Here is a 15,853-nt window from a genome sequence, read left to right on the forward strand (position 1 = left end):
AGTATCCAGGCTATGGTACGTGGACGACCTGATCCTGATGGACCAGACAAAAATTGGTCTACAGGACAATTATCAAATCTCTCTGCATATATGAAAGAAAATAACTTAGAAATCAACACTCAGAAAACAAAAATTTTGCTCTTTACCAAATCGATAGTCGACCGGAAAACCCCATCGGCCTGGTTCCTGGAAAACAACAAGTTGGAAGTCGTCAATGAATATAAATATCTTGGGGTGTGGATAGACAATTCCCTGAGAGAAAACACCACTACGGAGGCTTTGTGGGATAAAACAAGAAATCTGACTGCCCAACTAAAAGCTGTTGATAGAAAATTTGGAAAGGTCTCATGGACACAGCATTGAATTTTTATAAGTCAAAAATAGTCCCTGCACTAGCTTATGTAATGTGCGCAAATCTAAACCTTCCGGAAGAACTATGGCAAAAATTGGAAGGCTTTGTGTGGAAGACGGTATTGGGCCTCCCTAAGTCAGCTCCCATGGCGGCGATCCGACGGGACCTTGGTCTCACGTCCCTTGCCTCAACAGTGGAGCAAGGGGCACTTCAACTCTTCAGAAAAATTGTCTCGCCAAACGCTCTCCCCATCTTTCAGGTGGTAGCAGAAGAAATCCAAAGAGGAGGATGTAAACCTCTAATTGTTTGGGTCAAGAAACGGAAAGACAAACTGGAAGAGATAGTCTACACGGAAGAGCTTCTAATTTCAAATCCTGGCAGAGTGAAGGAAAGAAATAGTACAGCAAGACTGGATCTTGACAAACGAAGAAATTCTGTCATATAAACTATTGAAAGATCTTCCGCCTGGACACAATAAACCAAAAACCCCACTGAAATATTGCGATAAATTCCCTGAAAAAGCTCTGAGAAAAATGTTAATGCGAGCACGGTTAAATACCCTACACACAAGGGAAATTTTGTCTAATAGATCAAAATCTACAATAGCCTCATGTCGATTATGTGAGAACCCTGCCCAACTTGAAACTGTGAGACATCTTCTGATGTCCTGTTCTGCGCTGTCTTCGGAAAGAGAGGCGTACTTGGCACCGCTACTATCCCATCAATCTGTAGTAAGTGAAGAGATAGGCTGGTGTCGGCTTATTTCTGGCGACTCTGCTAGATGGTCGAGGGCTGCAGCCAAACCTTTGGACATTTCTTTAAAAAAAGCAAACCTGGGAAATCTCAAATGTCAAATGGCCATAGATCAGTCTGATGACGATAGCGGAGAAACTGACTTTTGACTTTTGAAAAAAGAAACTGAGAGCGGTGTCCCAAGTAGCCTCATCAGAACTTTTTCAGTAAGAACGCTAAAAGTCTTTTGTAAAAATCTTTTATTGATTAAATGCAAATTAAAAAAAAATTAAGAAAAAGAAAAGAAATGAGGATGCCCTCAGGTTCCTCATAGGGATTAACATCTCAAGAGGGAATTAAAGTGACTGCATTCTTAGAAGGCTTACCGTCTTCAATCTTTACCAGGCAGGAAACTTCCCAAGAAGGTAGAGGGGTGGAAAAGCTATTATCTTCCCTGTCGGGTGCCATGACTCAAGGTGGCTAGGATAGCTCCCCTGGTTGTTCAGATGTTCTGACCTTCTGCAGAGGTATTCTCATCTCTTTCAGATCCCCTATGGTTGTCATCCCTGTGGGAGGTCATTTTAGGCTCCTTGTTCTCTGGGGAGGATAACGGAGCATCAGCATCTTCTGTTTTCAAGGGGAGAGGGATCTCCCATGATATTGGGGTATCAGGGAATCTTCCCCTAGTAGTCTTGATTCGGTCTGATCATAAATAGAGTCTGAGTTTTTCTCTGCCTCCAGTTTCGAGCCATACAAAAACAATTCCTGGTTCCACCTCCCATCAGGCTGAGTCCCTGGGTTTTCTCCATTTCCCTTCCTAATGTCAGACTGGAACTGTGATCCATACAAATGTCACTACGCCAATCTCTGCACTAAACCACAATTCACACTTCACAGCCCTTAAAAAAGACTTAGGTCGAAACGCGCGTCGGCTGTTTGCACTCACCAATGTTCAACAACTGGCATTTTCCGCCACTATGATGTTTCTAAATTGCCTTGTGGAATTGCAAAAGCACCAATAAAGCAAAAAGTTTTAAACACCAATACGACTCCTCGGATCTGACCATGAACCAATACCTAAGCATAACTTCTTGTGTATATGACCCACTAGTGGAAGAGGATAAGGTTACTCTACTCTTTCCCAGATGTAACAACTGTGGGGCTTGTGTTTACTCTACTCATGTGGGATCCCCGGCTTGTGTCAACTGAGTCCAATCCGATTCCTGACAACATATGTGAGCAGTTGGAAATGAGAGATAGACAAAAGGTTATTGTTTTCTTAAGTAAAGATATTTATATTAAACAGAAATGGGTTGGAGAAACTAAAACGAAGTATCTGTCTGTGTCAGGATGCCAGTTACTGAAAAAGCCGCCCTTGTGTCCAAACCAACCTATCCTGTCCCTCACAGTTATAAACAAGCAACAAAAAATTGCAAGGAAATGTCTTTAACTTGATGTTAGAAAAAGTGTTCAAAAGCAAACGTTTAAGAGTTACTCCAACAAAGAAATGTTCATCAAAGGTAAAGGCCCTTGGTTTCAGAAGGGGATACCCTTCCCCTGGATTCTTAAAGAGGATGGTAAATGTCTCTTTAGCTAACAGTTCCTTGGCGTCTTTAATGGACTCACAAAGTTATTGCTCAAGCAAAATGTTCTCAAACAATCTTTCTGTAAAGGTTCTTGTATCTTGGCAGATTACCTGGTATACTCCCCTGCCAGGAATGTTTATGCAATCTCCAGCTACCTTGTGTACTTGCCTGCAAGGACTTCTCTTTAAGGTTTCCAGATTCCCTGGTGTACTCTCCTGCTAGGAATCATTGTCCAACTTGAACTGCCTCGTATAGGACTTCTTATGTGCTTTACAGTTCTTAGGTGTACAATAGCATATACCATGTGCTGCTTGGTGTATCTATTGGTGGTCATATTTTCTCAAATGTACTTGCTCAAAAGCTTTTCCTCCATAATGGCATCTAATGCATCTGTGTTTGATTGGGGTTTGCTTTTATACTTTGTCTTGTCTGCATTCAAACGTTCTACTTATGGCACCTTGCCTTTGCACTTTGCCTTGATATGATATAATATATGTCATTTATAACACACATGTACACAAGTGTTTCTAGGCGCGACAAGACAATGTACCAATGTGCGGCACTCCCGGCCCATATCCCAGAAAAGGAGCTAATTACTCTACAGAGAAACCTACAAAAATGTATCTGGGGGAGGGGGGGTAGGAAATCCAGAATAGCAAAGAAAATTATGCTACATGGCAGGGCTCTAGGTGGTCTGGGCGTCCCAGATGTGGCTAGATACTCATTAGCAGAGCAACTTTCTCATGCATTTGCATGGATATGCTCATCATACCAGCTTCTTTGGAGACAAATAGAGGAGGCTTGGTGCCCGGTTCCCCTAGCGGATCTCCTGCACTTGCTGACCATAAAAGCCCAGGACAAACTAGGTCCCCTCACAGCAACATTGAACACTGTGCAAAAATGGAAAGCAGCGGCCCGGAAATGGGGCTGTAAAAGCTTGCTAGGTCCACTCACACTGCTTTGGAATAACCCAGAATTTACACCCGGAATCCCCCCACATGGCTTCGCAGCATGGCAAGAAGGAGGACTACGAAAGATATCAGACTTTTTAGAGGATGGCTCCCCGATAACCTTTGAAAAATGCAAAGAAAAATTCAGGGTAGCAGACACAGAAAGGTTCCATTACGCCTAATTGCGGCATTGGACCTCACATAGGGCAGTGAAGGAAAAGGGGGCGAGAGACTTAACGGCGTTAGAACACACCCTTTTATCAGCAAACCCAAAGGGGAAGATATCCGCACTCTACCAACTCCTAGATAGGACAGACCCCTCCAAAAAAGAAAAGTATATGCTGGATTGGGAGAGGGACCTTGGCCGAGCAATAGACGTTGAAGAATGGGGGGAGATGTGGGCCAGGCTGCACAAAAGTACCCAAGGGGGGTCGGGTAGGATCCCCAAATGAAGAGATCAAATGAGGTATATAGGGATGTTACTTCCCAGCACCAAGCGGGTTTTGAAAAATTAGTACTGCTCTAGGCGAGGCGTGGATGCAACTTCCTTTTTAGTGTTTATGAATTTAGGGTACTGTTTTATTTGATGGTTTTATGTGGGAAGATGCTATTAATTTTGCTTAGTTTTTGCTCTTTCCTTTTCTCTTTTTTCCTCTTTATTTGAATATGAAAGTTGGCTTATTAAATAATTGTAAAGGTTCAAATGTTTTGTTTCTGTTTCAAACCATATACAATAAAAAAAAAAGTACCCAATGCATCACGAATAAGGAAGGGGGCTATAAGATCTGTTATACATATTATACCACTCTGGATCAGCTAAATAGAGCCAACTCGGACAGACATGGGTACTCTGGTCCACCTCCTGTGGTCCTGCCCAAGAGCAGAAAGGTACTGGGGGGGAAGTGATGGGCCACATTAAAGCAATTACAGGTCTACCAATCCTGTGGGACTCTGGAATAATTCCCCAGGGGGAAACTGGAGGAGGGGCATTCCCACTGTCAGGGCAGATGGCGCGCCTATGCACACACCTCCTGCTGGCCATGAAAATTGCACTGGCCCGATTATGGAAAGACGCGGATGGCCCCTCGACCCCATTAGGGTGGTCGAAATGCTGGGAAATAATACTGGCAGAAAATATAACAGCGATATGCTCTGGGAATCTGACACCTTCCTGAACATGTGGGCACCATTTATGGACTACTCTAAAAAGTACCCAGGCCTCATCCGAAGGCCCCCACTAACAAGATGGCTACAGGGTTGATGGTGCGTAACGCTAGCGAAGAGAGCTGCGGGTGATCGAAATCTGTACCCCCCACGTGGAGGATCTGTGGGGACGCCCCCCCATTGTTCCTTGTAAAAAGAAATTGCTGTGGAGCGTGGTGACAATTGGGGATATATGCAAAGGTTTTGCTGTCATGCACTTTATTATTGAAATGTTTAATAAAAAGTACTGTTGGGGGGCAGGGGGAAGGAGCACTCACCATCCAAGGCCTCCACAACAGTTGGACACAGCATAGGACCCTGAGACTGATACCCACAAAAGAAATTGCCTCTGAACCAACCTGTATAGTGAATCGAATTGTTGTAAATGCACTGATGTGATGTCAATACAAATGAAATGCCTAATAAAATGTTTTGTTGAAAAAAAAGAAATACATTCAATCACTTAGAAAACAAAAAGGTAAGTAGTGATCCAGTAGAATGAAACCAGGTCACAAGAATTATGCCCTAACTTTATATGTTGTGAGGAATTCATGGATGTCCTCACTTCTCCCTGAGGGGGAGCCTCTTCCCATGAGGCCAGGGAGGTGAGGCCACTATCCGATAGTCCCCCAAGGGGAGGTACTCAGAAGGAGGATCTCATGGGGACAGACTCCCTGTCTTGGGACAAGGACGAACATCTAAGGAAGACGCTATAATAACTCTAACCCAACAGCCTATACACCTCCCCACTTTGTAAACCCAATCATATACCTAACCAACCCATGTACCTAAGTAGGGCCATAGAACTGACTTTTACTGAGACGAGGAAGAACATGGACTACCCAAGATGGTATGATGATAGATGTACTGGGATGAGGAGGTGGCACAGAGGAATAAAGCTCGAAGGGCCAAAGTCATTGAAAAGGGACTTAAAACATAATGCCAACCATTGCCAACTAGCAGATATAAAAATAGACAAATGCCTACATGAAGCCAACATGTAGGAGAGGGTCCAGCCCGGGAAGTTCAACGAGAGGACGCCAAGGAAGCCACAGGGCTAGAGAGGGGTATCCTTGGTCCGGTGACGTAGAATGAGTCCAGAGCAGAGCTGGGAGCTAGAAGGCAGAGGCATAACCCGAAGCGGGTTGACCGAATGGTCACAGAAGAGCACTGTGACAGCCAGCAAAATCCTGCAGCAGAGCCGTGTAGGATCCCACTGAAGGGAAGGAGACAGTGCAAATCAAGACCCGCCAAAAACCGGCAAAGAGCTCCCGAGAAAGAGGTAACAGGAGAACTGGTCTGGGTGAGGAACGGTGTGACAGCAATAGTAAAAGAAAAGAGAAGAGTGCCTCAGGAGTCATCTTCCTTAGCACAGTGGTTGGTCGTATACCACTACTGAAGAGTGCCTCAGAAGTCATCTTCCTTCGGCAGTGGTTGGTAGCATACCACTTCTGAAGATAACCATATTAGAGAGTGCCTCAAGAGTCATCCTCCTCGGCGCAGTGCAAACCACTGTTGAAGCAGACAATAAGAGAAAGCATATTACAAGTCAATTTTCTGGTGGCAGTGGTTGGCAGGAGAGTGAACCAGGTCTGCCAAAACAAAGTCACAAAGAAGTATGTGTCTGGGACCCACAACCAAAAGAAAAGAAGATTGTGAACGATTCCCTGCATCATAGTACTTGGCAGGAGAGTATACCAAGTACTCCCGGGGGTAGAGGAGAAACATGGGTCAGGGACCCTCTTTACAATTGAATCTCTGCTTTATGGAAAATGCCAGGGGAAGGGAGTAATTTGCCCTGGTGTTGTCAACTGTGCTGCGAAAGGCCAGGGTGAGGGAGCCAACCCCCCCCTGGTGCTGTGAACTGTAAAGGAGAGCCTGGGAAAGGCCTGGGGAAGGGAGCCATTCCCCTGGTGTTGTGAACTGTAAAATAGAGCCTGAAAAGCGGAGTTGGTGAGGAGAGTTGAGTCTGCTGGAGTCGCCGCATGCAGTCTCTCTCCCCTGTCTACTACTTCACACAGCGTGTGGGAGGGCTTAAAAACCCTTACCCAGAGTGGAGCGGTTGAGCGGAGTTGGTGAGGAGAGTTGAGTCTGCTGGAGTCCGCGGGAGCAGAGGGAGCATGGACTCGACCCTGAACGCTGTGAACACCGCGAGACCGTTGATCCAACAAGAGCAAGAACGAGGAGTAAGTAGCGAAAAAGCAGAAGAAGTAATTACAAGTGCAGCTGAGCCTGCTGACATAGACGTGGATACGGACACGGAGCAGAGCCGGTGCTGGCTAACAAGTGACAAAACACCACTGAAAAAGTTTAAACCAAAGACAACCGTCTGTACCGCAGGAACCCAGGAAATGAATAAAGAACCACAAGTGCCAAAAGCTCGTCGGAAGACTTCGAACAAGGAGCACAGGGAGGAGACAGGAAAGCCGGCTCCCCCTTCCCTTCCCCCCTCAAGGCAAGCTAAAGTGGTAAACAACCAAGATACACCAGCTACACCAGACCCACACGACATACAAGAAAAACGGAGCATTGGAAACAGTGACATACCCGGACTCAAAACTAGCAGCACCTCGTGTACCGCCGGCATGGGGAGCGGGTTTCGGGCACTGGCGGTCGAAGGGCTGCCAGCGACGGACCCTCAAAGGGTGCGCAGCGATGTGGAGGACCGGGAGAGGTCGAGCGCTCTTGAGCCACTGGAGCGCCTTGGCGGAGAGGCGCAAGGCGCGCCCGACCCAGGGCGAGCTGGAAGGAGCCCAACACAGACAGTGTGCAAGGAGGGGCGAGACCAGGAGATCCATCGAGGGAGGATCGTCAACCCTGAGGAACGCGACGAAAGGAAACTGACACCAGAGCATGCAAACAGCCCGACATTGGAACTGGAAACGGCGGCAAACGAACATCCACAATGGAACAATCCGGCAAAGTCAGCCCGAGCATTAGTACACAAGGACCCAACTCTAGCAGAAACTGTCGAGGAGACAGGCATCAAGGAAAGTGCCACGGTAGAAAGCACAGGCGCTAAAAGAAAAAATATAACCCAGCAAATAAGAAACATTGAGCAGACAAACAACAACACACCTGTTAAGTTGTGTGTCCCGAGGACGAGGCGTACCTGTATCTCCAGGAGTCTTGCGTGCCGAGGTAGCCAGGTCGTGGTAGATGTAGACAAGTAGCTGATGAAGTTAAGTGACGCAAAGAACCGACCCCGGACCCGTCCTGTAATACAGGATTGAACTGGGGCCAGCTCCTGACGCCACGAATGACACTTCCCAATATTAACGTGGCGCCAGAACAGTGCAAGCACTGATCGGGAAGGTCGTAGATCTTACTGGCAAATACTGGCAAAGGATCCCAAGCAGCTTTCCAGGATGGTGTAGGTTCCAGGTAGCCAGTACAGGTAAGCAGAATGTTCAAGGTACCAAAATGCGATTAGCAGCAAGTCCACGGTACCAATGTAGGAGGAAGAACAGGGATCCACAGAAGCCGGAGAAGCGGGCCAGGACCACAGGAACCCCAGCATAGGCGGGCAACTCAGGCAATAGAAGGAGCAGGAGGGGAACCAGGAGGAAGGGACCAGAGAACACAGGAGAACAGGAATGGGAAGGGGAAGAAGACAGCCAGATCAGAGGAGGAAAAGGAAAGGACCCAACCCAGGACCAGGATCAAGACCCAGAACCCCAGAATCAGGAAGCGAAGCGGAAGTGAACCAACCGCGTTGAGACGCGATGAAGAACTGAATCGGATCGCTTAAATAGCGGTCCTGTGTGAAACCGAGGCTTGGACCGCGCTGCAATGCGCATGCGCGAATGGATGCCGCTGCGCGAACGAGTCTTGGAACCCAAACTCGCTCGAACAGTTACGCGAACGGCACCCGTGCCCTACACGGGTCAGGACAGAGTAACTCCGCCGGGGAAATGTGCCCAGAGCGGTGCGACGTCTCCACAGCCTGAGACGTGGGTACAACTGCCAGGAACCAGCACGCCCCCTAGAGCCTCGTCGCCCCGCACAAGTAGGTGTTCTAACAACACCTAGACTTAACCCAAAAAGTGGCGCAGAGCAAAGCACGCAAGAAAGTGAAAGTGCCACATGAGATACAGACTCCGATTCGGAGCCAGAGAGAAAATCGGCTCCACTAAAACAGAAAAAATAATAACAAACCAACAATCCAAAGAAATAAACAAGAAAAGATCATTACAATGAAAATGACAAAGACTACTCACAAAAAACAAACTAAAGGGAAAATGACAGGAGAAAATAGAACCACGAAACTACAAAAAAGAAACGAAGAGCTGCAAAAAGGGCAGCCACCACCATCGTTGTTGGGCACACTGAAAGCATTCTTTTTCAACCAACAGAAACGCAAACTCGACTCAGAAAACGAGGTGTCGGACGCCGAAATTTTAGAAGTGGCTCAGGAGGCCACGTCAGGAAACAGACAACAGTCAACAGGCCCAGAAGAGTTGCAAGCAAGCACACCTGAAACAGGCCTGTCTCAGATCCTGATGGAAAAAAGAAACGCGGCCATAGCGATTCTGCGCCAAATAGAGGAAAGAGAAGAGAGTCGGAGACTAAGCACGCTGAAAGAACAACATGAGAAGAACACAGTAAGAGACGAGAGTGCATTAAAAAGCATAGACAACGACGTTAGCCGGGAGCACCTACAAGAAAGGACCCGGAGGAATCAGATGAAAGCGCCAACTAGTCTACAACCGACGGCCGCAGACGAAGGAACAGAAATACAAAAACTAAGGCACCAAGGGAAAGATCACCGCCTCACCGGCCCCCACCTAGACTGGTCGAAAACCCAACCAAACTCAAGCCAGCTATTGCGTACCCCTGAGAAAGCAAGGGACGCAAGCGAAACGAACCAACAAAAAGAAGGCCGGAAAGAATTACCCAAACGTGCGCTAACAGAGGGTGAACCATATAGAACCAGGCTGAGTGACAGCTTGTTCATGGAAGCGATGATAACCCCTAGAAAAACAGCAAGCACACTGAAATCCCCTAAAAACAAACGGATAAGCGAAATAACCTTACCGATGCAAAAAGATACGCCAAGCAAAAAACCAGACCTATTGACCATCATGTCAGCTATAACGATTGCCTTAGCCCCATACTGCAAGCTTTACAAAGCAATAAAAGAAGGAATACAAGACAACACCTCAATTTTAGCTTCTGTGTCCACAAAAGTCACGGATATAGATAACTACATGACAGCACTAGAGGAAAAAAAACAATGCTTACCACAAGAACTGGGAAAAAGAGGTGGAGGAATTAAAAAAGCAAATCAAGCTTCTACAAAGGGAGAGGGGTCAAGAAGACCCGCACAACACAAGGTACCAGTCCGAAAGTCAGAAGGGCGAAATGGTAGACATCTGCGAGGAAGAGCGAGAAGTAAGCGAAACTAATGAACCATGCCCTGAACGCAAACAGCAATACCCAATCAAGTCGGGATTGCTCAATCATCCACAGAAAAAGGTCCCGGTGGTACTGAAACTAGCAAATAACGACAAACGGCAGAAACAAGCAGCAGGAGAGAAGGCGAAGCAACAAGACACGCCGAAGTTTAAAGAAAAGAAAGAAAAGAAAACCACGGACATACAAGAAGTTATACTGAGATCGACAAACAGAGAAAAAGAGGAGCTACCCGCGATCAGTAGAAGATTTTATGTGTGACAGAAACCTGATGAACCTATCCCAACATTGGGAAAATGCCTCCAACAATTCAGTGATCGAGGTAACCCCGGACCACCAGGAAACAGAACAGAAAAAAGTAGCAAAAGGAAACGAAACCCTAGAATCCCCAAAAGCTCAAACAAGCAAGGGAACCCGAAAAGCCTCCGAACGCCGAAGGAGGCCAGCACTAGAAGAACAAACAAGGAAGAAGGATGGCCCACAAAAGTCCCCAAAAGAGCAAAGAGAAAGACGCCAAAGCCAGACACATCGAAACGAAATCTACAAAGGCTTCGACGATCACCAAAAAACAAGAACCCCAAAAACAGAGATACAAAGACGTATATTTAAAGTTGAACAACTAGACCTGAAAAAAGGCTACATGATCTTAAACAGGAGAACGATCGTGAAACTAATGAGCACAATGAACTCACTGAAAAAAATAAAAACAGAAGACATCACTCTAGTGGAACCCTATCATAGAGGAAAGATCGCGAAGGCTTACATCCACGTGAAAGAAACATGCCTGCAAGACATGGACAAGAACGTAGCCAGAGAAATGGAGCAAAATGGGTTTCAGCTGACTGAAATAAAACCAGAAACGCAAAGAGAAAGGACTAACTTCCCCTACAACCACCAAGGGGAAAGAATAAGTTGCTACACGTCACGCACAGAAGAGCGCTATCGAGTAAACAGAATAGGCAAAAACCTAGAAGAAAAGGTATACAGCAGAGAAAGAGCAGATGTACGAAGCGAGAATCAAAAAGACAACCAAAAATGGACGAGTGAGGAGAAGAACAAAGACAACAGACAACGAAGGAACGAACACCAGGAAACCGACCTAGACAAATACAGGTCACGAACAAGAGGAAAAACCCGATACGCCACACGACAAGCAAGTCTGGCGTGCACCTCTTCCTTTAATCGAAACGAGAAACCAACAAAGACAGCTCTGGCACAAACAAGGAGCAACCCATCGGGCACAGGGCCATTGGCCTGGATAAAAGCAGCACTGAACTTCAACACAAAAAACTACCAACTAAAGGGATCACCGCCACCTACAAGAAGCGAAAGACGTAACGAAGACCTAGAGGACAGCAAGAAGTGCTTTACTTTGGGTTCCTGGAACACAAGGGGCCACGTTCACTTAACTAGACCTGGTAACGTTGACCTAGGTTCACTGGCACACAGAGGGGAGTCCCCCAAATGAACCATTTCAAATCAACTGTAATGGCCTAGCTCTAATTTAAACTAGGTCACATTTCGTGAAATGTATACATCACCTCACAAAATGAAGATTACACAGAGTACCAGATTTTTCATTTAATAAAAATTGTTTTCATAATTTAATTACGTAGGCCGTAGGTCCTACGTGCAACAGTCATAAAAAACATCACACAAAGACATGTATCAAATGTGGAAAGTATGTACAGTGCATCAATTAGCATTTACATATGTAATTGTAAAAACACGGATGGCACCGCCAAGGTTTTGTGTCACTGAGCTGGGAGGGCACATATTCTAACTGCCTATCCCTATCTGGCTAACAAGTCACAGATATTCTCTGCGTGGCAGTGTCACCCGATGACAATGCTACAACTAATTAGACATGGCACATAAAAATTGTGTCTGACCAAAACACACACATCCCGGGTTGATTTGAAATGGTTCATTTGGGGGACTCCCCTCTGTGTGCTAATGTTGTCACTCATTTGTCCCCTGTATGCCTTTGAGTGCGTATCCCTTGTGTGGCGATACCTAGGTTCACTGGACATTATATGTCTTCAAGAGACATGGCTACAAGAGAAACCGTGCCTCGAAGGTTTCGTAGTAGAACTGTCGGCGGCAAGTAGAGGTGCTTTTGGACACCCGTCATCAGGTTTGTTAATAGCTACAAAAATGGGAGTAGGTCTGGCAACTCCCATTAAGCTCCATGAATCATATGAAACGCTAGTCACGCTGACCTCCTGGTATGACCAATCTGAAGGGCAGAAGAATAGGCGCAGCAACCAAATCATCATACTAAACACCTATTGGAATCCGCAAAAAATGACAACCAAAACCTACTGTACCAGGATGGAGGATTTACTAGACTCGCTCTACACAGAATACGAGAAGGCACACATTATAGTGTGCGGAGACCTAAATGCGAACAGTAACGAGGGGAACAAAAAAACAAAAACAGGGAAACCCTGCGAAGCAACCAGAGACAGAGGGATCGCATGGGGCTCATTGACCAAATCAAGAAGCCTTCAGAACATCGCAGAACTGTTTCCGAAGCAAACGAACATTCCAACCTGGGAGAATCTGCATTGCAAAACAACCCTGGACTACATTTACGTAACCACCGAGCTGACAACAAGGATCCAAGAGTTCAAAGTCCAGAAAACCACGCACAGTGATCATAATCTTTTGACATGCAAATGGCTAGGAACACAAACACAGAATCCAGTATACAAGTACAACCTCGACATAAATAACCAACAATCAAGAACCTGGTTGAAAGAAGAAGACATCAAAAGGATAACATAAAAATACAAACTGCCTGATCCAACAAGGCCTCAAGCTCCTGGGAATCGTCCGAACTACTTACCGCTATTGATCCCGTACAGAAAACCAGTGGGAAGTCAGCTGAGAAGCAAACCAACCCACACTCATGTCTACAACAAACTGGTGGTGGAAAAAAGAAAAGTGGTCAGGAGACTGAGAAAAACCGCAAAAAAAAAATGTGATCTCCAAGAAATCTGGGAAAAATGGAGTACAGAGTCTAAAAAATACAAACAGTGGCTAAAGCAACACAGACTAAAACTTTACCAGCAAGACGCGGAAAGCATGTTGAAATGTCTCAGCACAAAGAAATCAAGTGACTTCTGGTCAATAATTAAAGCATCAAACCCGGTTAAAACAACAGAATTGGTAAATGCAGTCGATGAAACAAGATGGAAGACTTACTTAACGACCCAATTTCAACTTCCAGACTCATGAGAAATACCAGTTAAATGCGAATCAACAACCCCCTGGGTAAACGTAGCAAACAGCGCGGAAATCGAACGGACCATCAATAACTTGAAATCATTAAGGGCCCCAGGCCCAGACAGCTTGACTAATGTTCAACTGAAGCAGTCCCCCAAAGCCTGGGCAGTAATAATAAGTAAAATCTTCACACACTGCTCACAAACAAAAATGGTCCCAGAGACTTGGCTAAAGGCGATAATAGTACCTGTCTACAAAAAAGGCAGAAGAGAAGATCCGGAAAGTTACAGGCCCATAGCTCTGTTGGATATCGTGGGAAAAATATACGCAGCACAGTTATTGGTCCACTTCAGAACCTGGGCAAACCAGGCACCCTGTTTTGACATCTTCCAGACCGGGTTCCAGAAAAACGGAAGCACAACTATCAACATACTGATGCTACAAATCCTGAAAGCAAAAGCAAGAGAAGGGGCACCTCGAGTCTACCTGGCCTTCGTAGACTTATCTAAAGCTTTCGATAAAATCGACAGAGAGAAACTATGGACCAAATTAAAGAACTGGAAATGCCCAACGTCAATTATGGAGCCAATAACAGCTTTACACGAAAACACGAAGATCAGAGTAAAACTGAGTAAACAAGGCGCCCTGTCAGAAGAGATAACAGTCCAGCGAGGCGTCAAACAAGGCTGTCCCCTAGCCCCAGCCTTGTTTATAGCTTTCTTGGGGGACTATCAACACGAGGAAGAAAAAATAAGAGCCTTCCCGCCCAAAATTGGCAAAAGCTCCATCTCACGACTCCTCTATGCTGATGACGCCATCATCATCGACCAGGCTCCAATTGGTCTGCAGCGAAAATTGTCACATTTGGCAAACTACATGAGAAAAAACAACTTGGAAATAAACACAGTTAAAACCAAAGTGTTGATTATGGAGAAAACGACAACGAAGAAGTCGAACCTGCGGACTTGGCGACTGGAAGACTCAAAGCTAGAAGTAGTCGACAAGTTTAAATACCTTGGGGTGACTATGGACGGATCATCAGCAGAAAAAAACGATGCAAGAACTATGGGATAAAGTCAAAATACTCACTACCCAAACAAGATTGATCGACAAAAAAATTTGAAAGTTTTCCATTATTCCTGCGATAAAATTCTACAAGGGCAAGGTGGTGCCATCTATCATATACGGAATGGAAGCTTTTTTCAACGTCCCTAAAGCTACATGGCAAAAACTTGAAGGACACGTGTGGAAATCAGTACTGGGCCTGCCCAAGTCGACCTCCATGTCAGCAATAAGAAGGGAACTAGGTCTGGTCTCACTCGCTGCCTCGGTGGAGCAAAGCAAGATGAGGCTTTACAGAAAAATCATAATGGCAGATTCATTACCTATATACAACGTGATTGCAGAAGAACTAAAAGATGGCACTTGTAAAGCACTCAACAAATGGGTGGCCACAATCCAAGAAACGCTGAATAAAATAGCCTGCTCAGAAGAAGAGTTAAAAACAAACCCTGAACGAGTGAAAACAAAAAGTGAACTTATGGACTGGATCCGGTAGTCAGATACTGCAAGGGCCAACAAGTTACTCACCCATCTCCCCCCGACGTATAACAAGGTAAAAACACCATTAAACTACTGTAGGCAATTCCCGAATAAAAAGATGCGAGGAACATTCTTGAAAGCCAGACTAAATCTCCTGATGACCCAGCAAATCCTAGCAATTCGCAATCCAAAGACGGACAACAGCTGCCGGCTATGCAAAGTTAAAAAGGAAGTGGAAAAGTTGAAACACCTTGTCCTAACATCCCCAAAGACACGGCCAAACAGAGACACATTCCTTTCACCTTGTATAAAAGGGGCGAGCACGCTAGATTAAGAGGCAGTATGGAACCGGTTAATATTGGGAGAGAGGACGAGATGGACCATCGTAATGGTGAAACTGATAGAACTGGCCTTCGAAATGATTGCAAACAAATCCACAATATCTGGTGAGAAGGGGTCGAGACAACGCCATACAACATGGGATCATCGCAAAACATTCTTCCGCTACTCAAGTCACAGAAAAGAAGTGACACAACTTGGAACCACAAGGATAGGAGTCTCTTTTTAGCCGAGAAATCTTCTTTCCACGATCACAGCATGAACGCGCTGAGGCGCATCTGTAGAAGGAGAAATAGCTCTTGTAAAAATCGTTAAAATCTTTTCGATTAAATTCAAGTAAAAATAAATAAATAAATAAATAATAGAGCCTGAAAAAGGTCAGGAATACAGTCATTCCCCCTGGCGTTGTGAACTGTAAAAGCCTGAGAAAGGCAATGGGGGAGGAAGTCATTCCCCCTGGTGTTGTGAACTGTAAAAACAAAGCGCAAGAAAGCCAGGGCAAA

Source organism: Ambystoma mexicanum, chromosome 8 (genome assembly GCF_040938575.1).
Source record: "Ambystoma mexicanum isolate Mex_15411 chromosome 8, UKY_AmexF1_1, whole genome shotgun sequence".
NCBI classification, from domain to species: domain Eukaryota; kingdom Metazoa; phylum Chordata; class Amphibia; order Caudata; family Ambystomatidae; genus Ambystoma; species Ambystoma mexicanum.